The sequence below is a fragment of the Erpetoichthys calabaricus genome, chromosome 16 (genome assembly GCF_900747795.2).
Source record: "Erpetoichthys calabaricus chromosome 16, fErpCal1.3, whole genome shotgun sequence".
NCBI classification, from domain to species: domain Eukaryota; kingdom Metazoa; phylum Chordata; class Cladistia; order Polypteriformes; family Polypteridae; genus Erpetoichthys; species Erpetoichthys calabaricus.
Genome location: NC_041409.2, coordinates 37,075,371 through 37,089,679, shown reverse-complemented (window position 1 = coordinate 37,089,679; position 14,309 = coordinate 37,075,371). Strand labels below are relative to the sequence as shown.

The following is a 14,309-nucleotide window of genomic DNA, read 5'->3' as shown; positions in this document are numbered from 1 at the left end:
GCGGCCTAGTGGCAAGAAACGTTGCGTCTGCTCAATTACCTCTAGTGACGCAGCGACATCTAGCGGCGAAGACGGAGAGAGCTGATTAGTGTGTGAAGTGGTGAAAACCAGAGTAGCCAGAAACTGAGCAAGAATAAAGACACATCTATGGAATACCGTTTGTGCCTAAAATAAAATAAATAATCACATAAAAAAATGCAGATATACACTAATCGGCCTCAACATTAAAACTACATGCCCCCAAAACATCTCTGACCTGTCGAGACATGGACTCCACCTTCAGGACTCTGAAGGTGTCCTGTGGTATTCTGGCACCAAGACGTTAGCAACAGATTCTTCATGCATTGGACTTGTTTTTACTGCACATCCCACAGAGTCAACTCCTTGAACTCTTTGTCATTTTCCTCAAAACAATTCCTGGAGAATTTTTGCAGCGTGTCAGGGCACATCATGTGCAGAAAGAAGCCACTGCCATCAGAGAATACCATTACCATGAAGGGTTGTACGTGGTCTGGAACAATCTTTAGGTAGGTGGTACATGTCAAAGTCACAGTCACACGAATGCTAGGACCCAAGGTTTCCAGGAAGAACATCAAAGAGAGCATCACACTGCTTCTGCCAGCTTGCCTTCTTCCCATACTGCCTCCTGCTGCCATCTCTTCCACAGGTAAATGTTGCACACACATCTGGCTGTCCACATGATCTAAAAGAAAACGTGATTCTTCACATTAGGCCACTTTCTTCCATTGCTTCACAGTCCGGTTCTGACACTCGTAAGCTCATTGTAGGCACTTTCGGCTGTGGACAGGGGTCAGCATGGTCTCTCTGACCGTTATAAGGCTACGTGGCAAGCTGAGATGCACTTTGTGCTCTGACACTTTTCTCTCATGGTCAGAATTAAGCTTGTCAGCCATTTGTGCTACAGTAGCTCTTCTGGGGGATTGTATCAGACGAGCTAGCCTTCACTCTCCACACACATCATGGTGCCTTGGGCACCAATGACCCTTTTGCCGATTGTCCTTCCTTGGACCACTTTTGATACTGAAAATACCACACAAGACCTGCTGTTTCGAAGATGCTCTGATCAGTCGTCTAGGCATCACAATTTGACCCTTGTCAGAGTCTGTCAGATCCTCATGCTTGCCCAACACATCACCTTCATGAATGGACTGTTCACTTGCTGCCTAATACATCCCACCCCGTGACAGGCGCCATTGTGATGAAATGATCAATGTGATTCACTTTTTCTAGGTGTGTGTATATATAAGTGTGATAAGTTGTCTGTCTGGCCAGCGTCCTTGAACATGTGCAAATGGCCATCATAAAACAGTAAACCATGCTGCATACATCTCTGCATCACGTCGCTCATCGTCTACAACAAAGCTGAAATTGCTGATGAAGGAAGGCAACAAGAAGCACAAAGAAAAAGTGATGTGAGGCATATGTGGTGAACAGAGGCTCGTAAATGCACAATGTGATCGAAATGAACTTAACATTGTACCATTAAGCCCATTTTAATGAATGGGCATTTCACTATGCCAGTATATATACCAATGAGTCCATTATTTGTAAAAAAAAAACCACACAAGTCACACACACAGACAATTAAATAAAAATCCTCTAATTATTCTGAAATAAAGTGTCATCGTTTTAATATTATTATAGGTTTTATTCCAAAGTGGCTTCATTTTTAAGGACTGTTTTTATTTCACAATGTGACTTTCGTGACGGACCATTTTAATGCTTGCACTGTTTATTTCAAAATGCCTCTTTGCATGATGGTTTCATCACTTGTCAGTCAAGAACAAGCCCACCCAGCTGAACATGTTCCTATTGGCCAATCTTTTGCTTTCGATTACTTTTCCCTGATTGTAAGCTGGAGGCTGCTGAAGATTTTTAGTGCTGCCTGTGTTCCATCTGGCGAACACACAGAGACAGTTGAAAGTCGGGGTGGTTAGTTTGAACAGACTATGATCATTTAACACATAATGCTGTTTTGAGATGAACTGACCAGACTTTGGAAATGCTCAGACAGATTAGTGCCCTTCAAAATATTGATGAACAAGTCCTTAGTAGTTTACTGGACTTGCTGAACACCGTGTACATACATAAGGCGCTCATGAAGATGTCACAAAGGACCCAATTAATATTGAATGCCCAAGGCTGGAAATTCCAGGTAACATACTTCCAGATGACCTTCTGTGCGGACACAGCGTTCAGTTGTTCAATTGAGCAACGGTAACATGTTAGTATTACATTAAGGAGATGGAAGAGCAGAAGAGTAGCAGCGGGTCCTCTTTTAACAGGCATTTACTATGAGCAGCAAATGCGTTTAGATGCACAAACAAAACCAGTATAAGATGACTAACCTGGTTAAGGCAGAAACCTCCATTTACTCACACAAGTTCACTTATAGTTTGGCAAAATACTAAAAATTGTGCTAAAAAGAGATTAGACATCATCAATGGCCAGCCATAAATCTGAAAACAAGCATGGAGCCTGTGCCTCCCGAGGTTGTGTTGCTGAGCTTAGCACTGTATGTTCAGCTTATCAACATAAATTTAGCAATTTCTGAAATACTGAGACCATGAGAAGGCATAATGCGATCACCTGAGCAAATATATGTTTGTGTACACTTCCACTGTTTTCTACCCATGGCTTCTGGTCACATTCAACATTTTCTACCCATGGCTGCTGGACTCGTGTGCAAAGTAAAGGAACACACAGTTTAACAAAGTGTGGCAGACATGTGTGGACTACTAAATCCTTAACTGCAACCTGGTTAAGGGTGTACATGGCGATATATCCTGGTTACTCGCAGAGAAATCTACAAGCTTTTTCTGTGACCAATATCCTAGTTTCTTTAACCAGAATAAGGGTAAACAGTATGTGGCATTTTTGTAACCATGTTTCTGTGAATACTGGAGTTATTAAAGTGCGTGTAAATGCACTCAGTAAGAATCTGTAAATTTAATATGCAGTTTATTACTGTTTAGTAAATGCACCATTTCTTGGTATAGTTACGATACATTAAATTAGAGATCTCTACTTATTTCATCTGCAAAACTAACTATCACAACTCTTACTACCTTGATGTTTTGTCAGTTTGACTGTGAGGAAAGTAGCACTAAAGATATTTGGTAACCCACCATCTACTATCAGGCAAAACCAATCAATAGCAAATCACTGACCTGCAGGAACAGATGTAGCCATTGGTCTACAGTGATGAAACCATCATGAAAATAGGCAAACTGAAATAAACAGTGGGGGCATTAAAAGAGTCACTCGGAAAAGTCGTGTTGTGAAATAAAAACGGTGTTTAAAAATATGGCCATTTTGAAATAAAATCTGTAAGAATAATACAATGATAACTTTGTACTTCATAATAATTCGATGACTTTCTCCCTGGACTTTTGCATCTGATTATATATTTCATAGTTTCCATTTGTTTTATTTTATTTTGGCACAAATGGTATTCCATGAAAAATAGGATTTTGTGACAGAAGAGAAATAAAGACATTCAAGGTTAAAGGCACTCAATCAGAACTGCAGTCCACACAAATCTAAACTTAAAAGGGGGGTACGGTAATAGTGACCGCTGACCCAAGATAATATGATACATTTATAGATTGATTGATTAATAGTACTTTATTTGTTGCAAGGTCTAAAGTGAGCTTTTTAACGAAGCTCAACAAATACATTTAAATAAATAAATATTATAACAAACTAACACAAGAATTTCTAAAAAGGTAGAAACTTCTGACTTGGCTAGAGTTAAAAGTGCAGTCATAGCCCCCATGAAGCACTACAAAGGCATACTGCTGTTTTTATAAAAGTCCCAGTTATGTTTTCTTGACATTTATGCGTAACCCTGTCATTAATTATGGAATTCCTCGTGGACAATCCATACCTATCACACCCCCCAGATTCAGATCAAAGCTACTGGTGCCCATCATTCATGTTCTGGCCATGATCTCTGTAGTCCTTCTGCATTCTGTTGCCCATTTAGAGAGCTGAATTGTTGCACATACACAGGCACAACAGGCAAAGTTTTTCTCTGTGCAGCTCAATTCCCTTAATTTCACTTGTGACCCAGATTCAATCTTTTTAGGTAAGTGTGAGCAGCAAACAAAGCTCAAATGAACTTTTCAAAGTGAATTGAGACCACCTTTGTGTCTGGTGCTGAACTGGATGTAGACATATTCAACTTAAATGAGACCTGCTTTTAAACGATTGAATCAAAGATGTCTGGAAATGTACATCCCCTGCTGTTTGCTCTTTGCTGGTAGCATGTTCGGTTATAATTAAGTAACCAGAACAAGAGACAGAGCCAAAGGACAGAAAGGAAGTTGAATATTGGGACGTCAAAAGCACAGTATCCAAAGCCAAAACAAAGAGTCAAAAGGTGTAAAAGCAAAAGGTCAACACCAAAAACAGAATCAGGGCTTGAAGTGGGCCATAATGTGCTGGTATGGAGTTGTCTGCAGCAGGGGCGCTTGCTCCCTGGGATTGTGTTCTTTATTGCTGCAGAACAGACTCCATCCTTACAGTATACCCATGCCTTTTGTAACCAGAGCAGAAATAATGAGACAAGAGAAATATATATAAAAAGAGACACTTGTATTTAACTTGCATTAAAATGTAGCTTTCACCTCCATATTACATTTATTTATACATCCATTTCCAGCCTGGAGAGAAGCCAATGGAATGTACAGTTGTCATCCAGTTCTTCAGTGGGGAATACTGACAACTATATGTGCCCAATCCATCAGAGTGTTCGGCGTAATGGAGATGGCTTCTGGCATTGTGATGGATCTTCGTCACATATTTACATATTCATAGAATTTGTTATGAACCTTGCCAGGTATGGGCAACTGCTATATGAGCTGTCTGTGTTGTTTCTGGACTGTGCCCAAATAATACCTTCCCCTTTTCTAATCACTCATGGCCACTGCAGACAGTGGCCCTTGGTCACTCTGGCCATACATTGGTTTAGTAAACATCAGCTTTGTGAAATAGCCTGTCTGGGTCGTTTTTTCACATGTTTCTCTCCATCTTCCTGGCCAGTTTCATCCTGTCAGGTTATTAATGGGTTTGAAATAAACTTCACAGATTACGGTGGCACACTCCAAACCTATTACTACAGGAGTACTGGCACCACACCATTAACCAATCTAAACCTTAATCTCTGATTAAAATTAACAATTATGTTTGCGCTCAATACTCCCAACACCCTGCATCTTGCATGTCGATCCAAGGTTAATATATGTAGGCGTCCATAACCTGATATAAATCTCAGCGCATGAAATTCCAAGTTAGACCCTTTCCCGGCACTATTAAGAAATCAGTTTTAAACACAGAGTACCGGCACCTACTGTATGTACTGTATCTCCATTTCAGGCACTGGTTTTGACACTTACACTAATTCACCACAGGTTAAAAGGTCACACTTTCAGCACTCCTGTATCTGAGTTTGCAGATAATCCCTATTTTTGCTTGCATTTTGTTTTCTTATACAACCTTTACATTTTCTCTGTAACAATCTTGTGTTTGAATTTTTCAACTTTAATTTCAGTCTCACATCTCGGCCTTGGTTGCTGTACTTACAAGCTCCCATTTTTTAACCTTTCTCCACGTTTTGACCACATCTTATCTCCTGTTCGGATTCCCAAAACCCGTCTCTGCTATTTAAAAGTAGAATGCCTTCTCATTGTGAGCTGACAAATGTGAAGATATTCTGCACAGAAAATATATGAAGTAGACAGCTTGCTGCCTATTAACTCACATCGGTTTGACAAGTTTGTTTAGATTCGTTTTGTATTTGTGCAACACACTCATTTTAGACATCCATACACACTCCTGTTGAATTTGGTTCACTTGCAAAATTAATTTGAACAATCAAACAAACAAAAAATGTTTCTTATAAGCCAAAAATCAGAATCACGTCAGTTTTAGCTGCGTTATGAACAAAGCCCAAGTCACACTATTGTCTTCATAATCTAAACGTATGAAACTTAACCAGCTCTATAATGTTCTTATTTTATGTTTCAGTATGTGTTTTTTTTTTTTTGCTTTATTTATTTGTGTTATGAATATTTTTAATGTTTGTTTACTTTTTAGTACTTGAATTTGTAAAGGAATCAGCATCACAATCTATTGTTTACTATGGTGCCGTCCATATTGTTGTTGAAATTGGAGCTCTGTTGCTACTACATGGCAGGACAGGCAGTCACCCAACCACCACTATTTAATATGCTGGTGCACAACTAGAGTTGTTCACATTTTTAGATTACTTGATTGCAGCAGTTAAAATGAAAATCTTTTTGAAGAAGGCAGGCCTTTGCATGTTACTTTGGAACTTTGTCTTCTACATATTGAGATTTGGTTATTGTGCTCTTATTATGTCTTCCAGCTTGGACCCTTACTTGTTTTAGACTTTGTTATTTTCCTCTCATGTCTTGGTCTTGGTACTCAAAATATTTTTTTCCTGTCTTTTTGCCATTCAGGCAGATGACCAGGAGCTTGTGGGTATCCCCACACCTACTCGGCCTCTCCTATGTGCAGACCATGAAGGCCCAAAGAAGTAGTTGTGGTTACGTTTGCTATTTTTTGTTGCGTAGCAACATAATTTTGTTATTAGGTTTTCAGCATTGCTGGATTTGTTTTTACTTTTGCTTTTCCAGTCTTTTGTTTTTTGGACTTTTCAGTTTTATTGTTATTTTTTACTCGCTGGCCAAATTCACAATAAAAAATCATGGACCATTAGTCTAGCACTTAAATCTAAGGTGGAATTGTCATGTAAATGAAATGAATTCAATAGAGTGTAATATCAGTCCACAACACCTATGACATCTTTCCTGCTGCTCTCACTCAAGGATGTCATTCTCGACACACCTGTTCTAAGGCATTTGTCATATGTATTAATAAGATTCATGGCATTCCCTCAGAGTGGTGATTTCTTTTAATGTACTGGCCAATCGATGGCTCCTTCTGTCAGCCCCTTCACACTCCTGCTGACTAGTAAGAATTTACAATAAGTCACCTTGATGCTATAATCCACTTTACTTTATGTGGATGTCTTTGGGGGTTTTATATATGAAGATTCCAGTCCTGGTGTTTCAAATTCCCTCTGATAGATTGTGATGCTGGGGTTGCCAAGACACCGACAAACGTAGTCAACCTTTAAAACTGGCTTGCATCTCATCCACCTCATCCGGTCATTGCTGGGATGCCCAAGTCCTGCTCTATCATCCTACGTCTTTGTCCCTGGCAACAATAGAACAACATCCCAAAGTCCTTCAGCCACTCCTGCTCCCTGGATGCTCAACAGGAGTGACCCTATCACAAGAGGACCATTTGTTTCGCTCACCAAGGGGCCAACTCCCAACCGCCAAGCCTCCTGCCCACTGCATAGGCTTGCTCACCTGAGTGTATTTGCTCTTTCTTATCAACAAAACTCTCATGTTTGAGCCTTCTCCCTTCTTTCTTTCCCAATCTCTTTTCACTTATCAGCTATTTCCCTAATCTGCCTGGGTTCCTTTTATGCTCTTGTGGGTGCAGGTGCTTTGCCTTAATGACCCGTAGAGTGTCAGTGGGGAACAGCGGAGCTGATCATGCCTGGACGTTAACAAGCAGTTGATTCGCCTCCCCACCAGCTACTCCATGGCTGCAAAGTTTCACAGCAGCGCATATCCACACCCACTACCCTTTTATTTTAAAAACTAAAAGACCTTATGGATATTTAACATAGTTAAAACGTAATGACTTTTTTTGTGATGCCATTGTTTGTGTTCTTTTTTTTTTAGAGGCACTGCCATTTCATTGTACCATTGTCGAGATGTGTTGCTAGGGTTGTGGCTTGGTTGTTGTGTCACCAGTGCATTGATATAAAAGCTGGCATGTAAATGTCTGTGCCATCCTAGATTGTTGGATAACCATGAAAAAACTTGCTGCTTTGCTATTTTGATAGAACTTTCAGTTTTTGATCTTTTGCTTCTGAATTAAAACTTCATCTTTTGTCTTACATTTTGTTTTAGTTGCCTGAGTAACAGATTTCATGGTTTGGACCTACGCTTATTTTTGACATCTCATAGGGTTAAAACTGTCACATGTACAGAGTTACGTCTGCACTCTCATGATCCAATTCAGTATCGCTCAACATGATTTGCTGAAGTACAGCTTTTGTATTTCATTTCTAAGTGAATTTCCTTACATTTCCTTCTGAGAGGTAAACATGATTCTATAGGACAGGCTGGTTTGTGGCACAGAAGCAGAGCACATTCTGCCCAAATCACTTCAGTGAAAACAGTGAAAACTGGACAGGCAAGAAATATGTGCAGGAACCTGTGTGACCATTAGGAGACAACATAGGGGGGTACAGCGAAGAATGGAAATCAGAAGAGTCTGACAAGTTCACCTTCCTATTTTGACAGGTACAGGAAATGCCACCAAAACAAAAATACTAACTGGGAAATGTTATGTTTCAGCCAGGATTCTTCTCCAGCTTTGGTTCAGTTATTTGTTATATGTCCTTTTTGTTAATTTTTTGTGTCATTCATTTATACTAATGTTACTTTTGTTACTTATCTGCTTTGTTCTCTATGTTATGTGCTGTGTGTTTTGTGAGTTGTTCCCCAGGAGGTGGGGATAGCTATCCATCACCGCCAAGGACTGCCCTTAGCCTTATAAAGGCGAGGCTCACCCACAGTTCCTGGTGGTTCATTTTGAATGCACTAAGGAGCTAGTGAGTGTTCTTTTTTGTGTTCTGCTATGTTTTTGTGATTTTTCTGGATTCTTGACCTCTTCTGCTCTGTTTTCTGACCATTCTTTGGATTCTGTATTTGGACTTGGTTGCCTTAGGAACTGCCTTTTGCAGGCAGAGCATTTGTATACATCATATTTAGCCAGGGTCTGGTGGCAAGTCCCCCCAAATGGCCATTTTTAAAAGTATTTTTGAGCATTTTTTGGGGTTCTTTTGCTTTTGGACTCTTAAATCAGAACAGGAAAGAAGACGTGGGTAGCATCCTGCAATTCCAATCACAAACACTGTAAGCATCACAGTATTGGCATCATCTCTACACTTTTCATCATTACCTCTGAGAAAAAAACCCAGCTCCAGCAAGGCCTAATGCTTTTGTGGGATTTTTTTGTTTTTTGTAAAATTCTCCACACTTTTTTTTTCAGATTCCCCTGCCTTCTCCTTCCATGTTGGCGTGTTTTCATAACCCCAGCATTTTGCTGTCCTGACAGTGAGATGACAGGTAAATGTTTGAGTAAAACCGGGAGATGCGCATAAAGACAGCAAAAAAGGGTCACAGCCAGTAAATTAAAAAATAGCAACCAAAGCCAAAGTGTGACACAAAATGCATAGTCAAGGAACAAGCAAAAAGGTCAAAACCCAACAAAACATGCAAGAGGAATATTATCCAAGGTTTTTTGGCAACTGCAGATAAGATAAGGACAGGAACCCCCTGCCCAGATTACAAACAGGTCACTCAAGCCTCTAAAAAGAAAGGCAGCAGACTTAATGATGGGTACTCAAAATGGCAGTAATCAAAGGACCTAAAATGGTATCCATGACATCACAAAGAACACCTAAACCATTACGAAAATGACATCAGGAATGGAATCCTTGCCCTCAAAAAACCCTGATTCAAGTCCAAGATAGAACCATTAAATCTCTGAATGAGCTGAAAGAACCAACAACAAAACCAAATTGTGACATTTGCACAGTCCTGTGTGTAAACAGCTTTCTGACTCTGCTACAATATGTTCTAATAAACTCAGTAATAGGCACTGACTGATTTACAACACCACCGAATGTCTCTCTTTTGTAAAAAAATCTTGGAAGGAGACGAGACATGATTTTCTAGGAGAGACACTTACACTTACCGTGAGATGAGTCTTTGTGCCACGCCCAGGGCCGGAAATAAAAGACAAAGAGTAGATGACAAAGTAGATTGTCATAAAGAATTCAAAAATGTTGGCGCGGTACACATGCAGAGCAGGTTAGAGATAATGGAGGTACGAAAATTCGAAAGTCACAATAAAAGGATAGTAAAGATCGCATTACCGATGGTTTGATTACTACTTGGTGAAATACTGTAACGGAACAGCGAAAAGAGATTGAATATATTGTTTTGATTTAAACTTTAAGTTGGAGACTTGTAGATCGTCTAATTCGTGTTGCCAGTGAGAATTAAAAGATTCCAAAAATGTTGGCGTGGTATGAAGTCCCGTGAGACGGAGACTTTTAACATGAGATTCTTTCAAGTCACGCCATACTTACAAACTTTGGAAGCAAGTCCCGCAAGACGGTGACATTAGCCATTAGATTCTTTCAAGTCACACATTACTTACAACCATTTTCAAATAAGACCACGGTCATCTAACCTCAGTCATGTGAATGCTTTTGTCAGACACAGTTCCTGTGCTCTCAGCTCTTATAAATTTTATCAGGTCTATAATTTTATACATTCTAGATGACATGTCAATAACTAAGCAAAGAAGAAAGAGCATGGACAAACATTTGAAAAAGTCGTTTTATTTATTAGAGAGAAAGAAATGATATTCACTCACAGGCATTTATACGTTACGTTGTCACGCTGTAAGTCCAAACACAGGATCAAAATTCAATCTTGAAGAAACGTTAATTCCAAATATTGTTTTTACTAAAATTTTAAAGTAAATGTGAAAATAATGCATATGCAACAATTCCCATAAAAATAACAATATCTTTAAATTGTATATCCGGTTAACCAAACTTGGGGGTGGGCGAGCGAAGCGAGCAGGGGGCAGAGCCCCCTAGTTTTAAAAATGTATTTCCTGGACCACCTCCATCTTACTGACTTTCAGGGAACCATCAAGATCATGTGGGGGCACCACCCTGAATGAAATCCTGAGCAGGGATAAACTTATAATTGTGATACTGTAAAACCTGGGAATGTGGGGAGACCGGAGTATCACTCAAAAATGTGGAGTCTCCCTCATTTAAACTAGTCCCCCTGCACTGTTTTGTAGAATGGAACTTGTACCATTACACATTAAGTATTCTTCAGCTGCAGGGTGTCAGCATTGCATTTTTCATTTCCTAAACTATCGCTGACACCACATGGTATGCATAAGTTTATGCTGAAATGTTAACTACACTTGCTAGCGTTTCAAGATTCAATGTCTTACTATCTTTAAAATACATTAAAGTGAACACATAATCAGGAAAACATGAAGTGTTTATTTTTAAAACATGTTCACACAGAAGACATGCACTACTGCCTTGGCCTTGATAGGATCAGATGTGTTGTATTGAGCTGTGGTGTTTCCGCTCTTCTGTCCATTTTCTAATCCCACCTAAGTTCAACATAGTGTGGTGGGGGTTGTTGCTGATCTTAAAAGCATCAGACAGAAACCCAACCTGGATGGGGCAGCAGTTGTACGGAGGGCACTCACTCCCACTTAAGGTCCTGTCACCTTAGATGACTATTCCAGTAATTTACAGTCATTACCTTTATTTACATAATCTTAGTGAGTTGGAGGCAGTCAGTGGCGTCATGCAACCAAAGTCAGTCGTATGATCTGACATGCCCAGAGACTCACTCCGACTAGACCGTGACTCGATTCGACAAAATGATGATATTAATTTGTAGAGACGGCTGAGTGTGCAAGATAGCTAACAACCAATATATGCTCAGCCGAAAGTACAATGCCTAAAATGTAGCGACGAGGAATAAGGAATAAGGAATGCATGTGTTTTGAAATTCACATAGACAAGAGAAGCTCGACTGTCTGATGCCTTGTGTTTTACGTACCACAACAAAATCAAAAAGAAGAACAAAGATAGAGGTTGGCGCTGAACTTGCCATACCCGTTAACCCTTTGTGCATCATCGGTTCTACCAGGCATGACGTTATGGCTGCCACAAAAAGGGAAGAGCACAACTATGTTGGAAAATGATCATGCAGTTGGTAAATTTGACATGCCCAGCGATTTGCAGTCATATAAACTGACACAGTCCGGTGACAAAACAGCAACTGCAGTCTGTAAGTCAGACATATTCTACAACTAGAAGTTGTATAATGTGACTTTGATTTCAGAGGTGCCAATCAACCAAATATGCCTCAGTAGTACCGATTTATTTTTTTATACAAAATTCTGTTGTTAGCTTCTTTGCACAACTGTCACTGGGCAGATATTTTTCAATAGCCTGAAATAGTAAATTCAGTCTATTTTTGCAAGCATTTTTATAAGGAAACATGTGTGTTAAAACCACAGGTCACGGTTGATCTCCTGCTGGGCTGAACACAACACTGCTTCTAATTTGCTACCAAAGTGCATTCACATGTTTTGCTGTTTAATTTTGTAAATGGAAGCTATTACTGCCACCCTCAAATCAATGTGGCTGCGTGTTTACGGAAAAAAGAGAAACTCGATCATTTTAAAGTTTCCATAAAGTGAATACAGCATGCCAGCTGCAAACTGCTACGGAAGAAAACAGTATTTTGTTTCACAAGAAAATGCTGCCGCTATCAGCATGGTCAATGAAGAATGCGGCCCTGGCACCCGGAACACAAGGATCATTCAGAGCTAGGTCTTGCAGTGCTTAAGCTATTACTATTATTACTGGGGATTTGGCAGACGCTTGTACCCAAGGTGACTTACAAGACCATGGGGTACTGCAGTGGTTAACATGAGCCACAGTTGGGCCAAACAGCAGAGGAGTGACGTGATCAGGATCACACAGTGGCCTTGTGGGTTGATGTCCAAATGCCTTGGCCACTACCCCATGCTGCCTGTCAAATTCAAATTCCAATTTAGGTAAGGCATTTGGGGTTATTCTGTAAGGCACTGAATAAATTAAAAAACTGGTGGAAATCGCTTCCTCTAAAATTAGCAATGTTGATACCTGAAGTGTGAGACCTTGCTGATGTAAGAGAGATATAATGTAATCTTTATTGCAGATGCCTATTTTGTACATGTCAGAGTTTTATTAATTATATCCACATGGGGCCGTCAGGATACAGAGAAATTTGGGTTTGTAAAGACTCTTGATTTATGTTTTTTTGTGCTGCTTCCTATTAGACATTGCACTTTGATAAACAGACCTGACCAGTTCTGAAACACATAGGAGAATTGGAGGTGAACTTAAGCAAATCGAGGGAAAAAAATGTTGGTCCTGAGTCAAGTAACAGAGAGACTAAGGGCTTCACTGGATGCACAGTCCTGTGACCGAGGAGGTCTATTCTCACCAGGCACTCTGAGAGATGCAATGGCAGACACATACAGTAGGTGCTACATTCAAACGACAGCTTGTCAGCAGCCCCTCTACAAGCATATGGTGAAAATATGAACTACAAGCGAGCCGTGTGACTGCTTATTGCACACACATGTGTTTTGATTCTCTGGAATTGGGGGTATTAAGTTTATTTGAGGGAAGGATATAAGATGTAAGCATCGTATGACAATATTTGTGTAATGCATAATGAAAAGATAAAAGATTAATCTGGCACCCAAGTCTCTGTTTTGATGAGGTGCACTTCTGATGTTGTTTTATAGGTTTATTTATTTATGATAATGTTTACTCACTGATGCATTTTCACTTTGGGCTCTGTATAACCGCAGGATTTCTGAGACTTATAAAGTCCATTAATGGGTTGATCTACTTTCGCACTTTGAACTTACAAGCACTGATAATGAGCAATGCTTATACGGCATATCACTTTTCGGTATTGTCATGAACTGGGAGTCCCAGAACCACTTCCAAAAAAAATGCCTACTAGGGGGGATTTCCCGACAAACACAGAATCTTTATAAAATAAGATTTATTTTTCACAAACATGCTGTGTAATACTGTAGAACTCTAAAAGAGCACAAAAGGCATAAAAGAATTGCCTGAAACAATAAAGCAAAGCAAACACAACGTCAATACATATTCCAGGTACAAAGTCAAAAAGAGAGCAGAAGATTGAAAATCTGGGAATCCAATACATCACAAAATAACAATAAACATGCTTAAACTCACCGAATTCCTAGCACATCCACATTGAACCATCAGGAACTGTGGGAGACTGTCTGGATTTATAGGCAGAGGGCAGCTGCTTGGAGTGACTGGAAGGTGGCCCTGCCCCATGGGGGAACCACCCACAACACACATGGAACAGCACTGAGACACTGAAACATAAACATATTCAAAGCGGTTAAACATAAGTAAATCTGATACACACAAAATAATAAAAAATTAACAAAGACAGCATAAAACATGAATCTGAACCCCATAGGAAGATAAGGAAAAACTCTGACTGAGATATGACAAGTAT

General features: G+C 39.8%; 1 protein-coding gene across 2 annotated transcripts in view; it reads left to right on the top strand.

Annotated features, from left to right (window-relative positions):
• Window positions 1-14,309, top strand: part of acp7 (acid phosphatase 7, tartrate resistant (putative)) — a 125,823-nt gene that overhangs the window by 693 nt on the left and 110,821 nt on the right. The gene's annotated exons all lie outside the window — the stretch shown is intronic.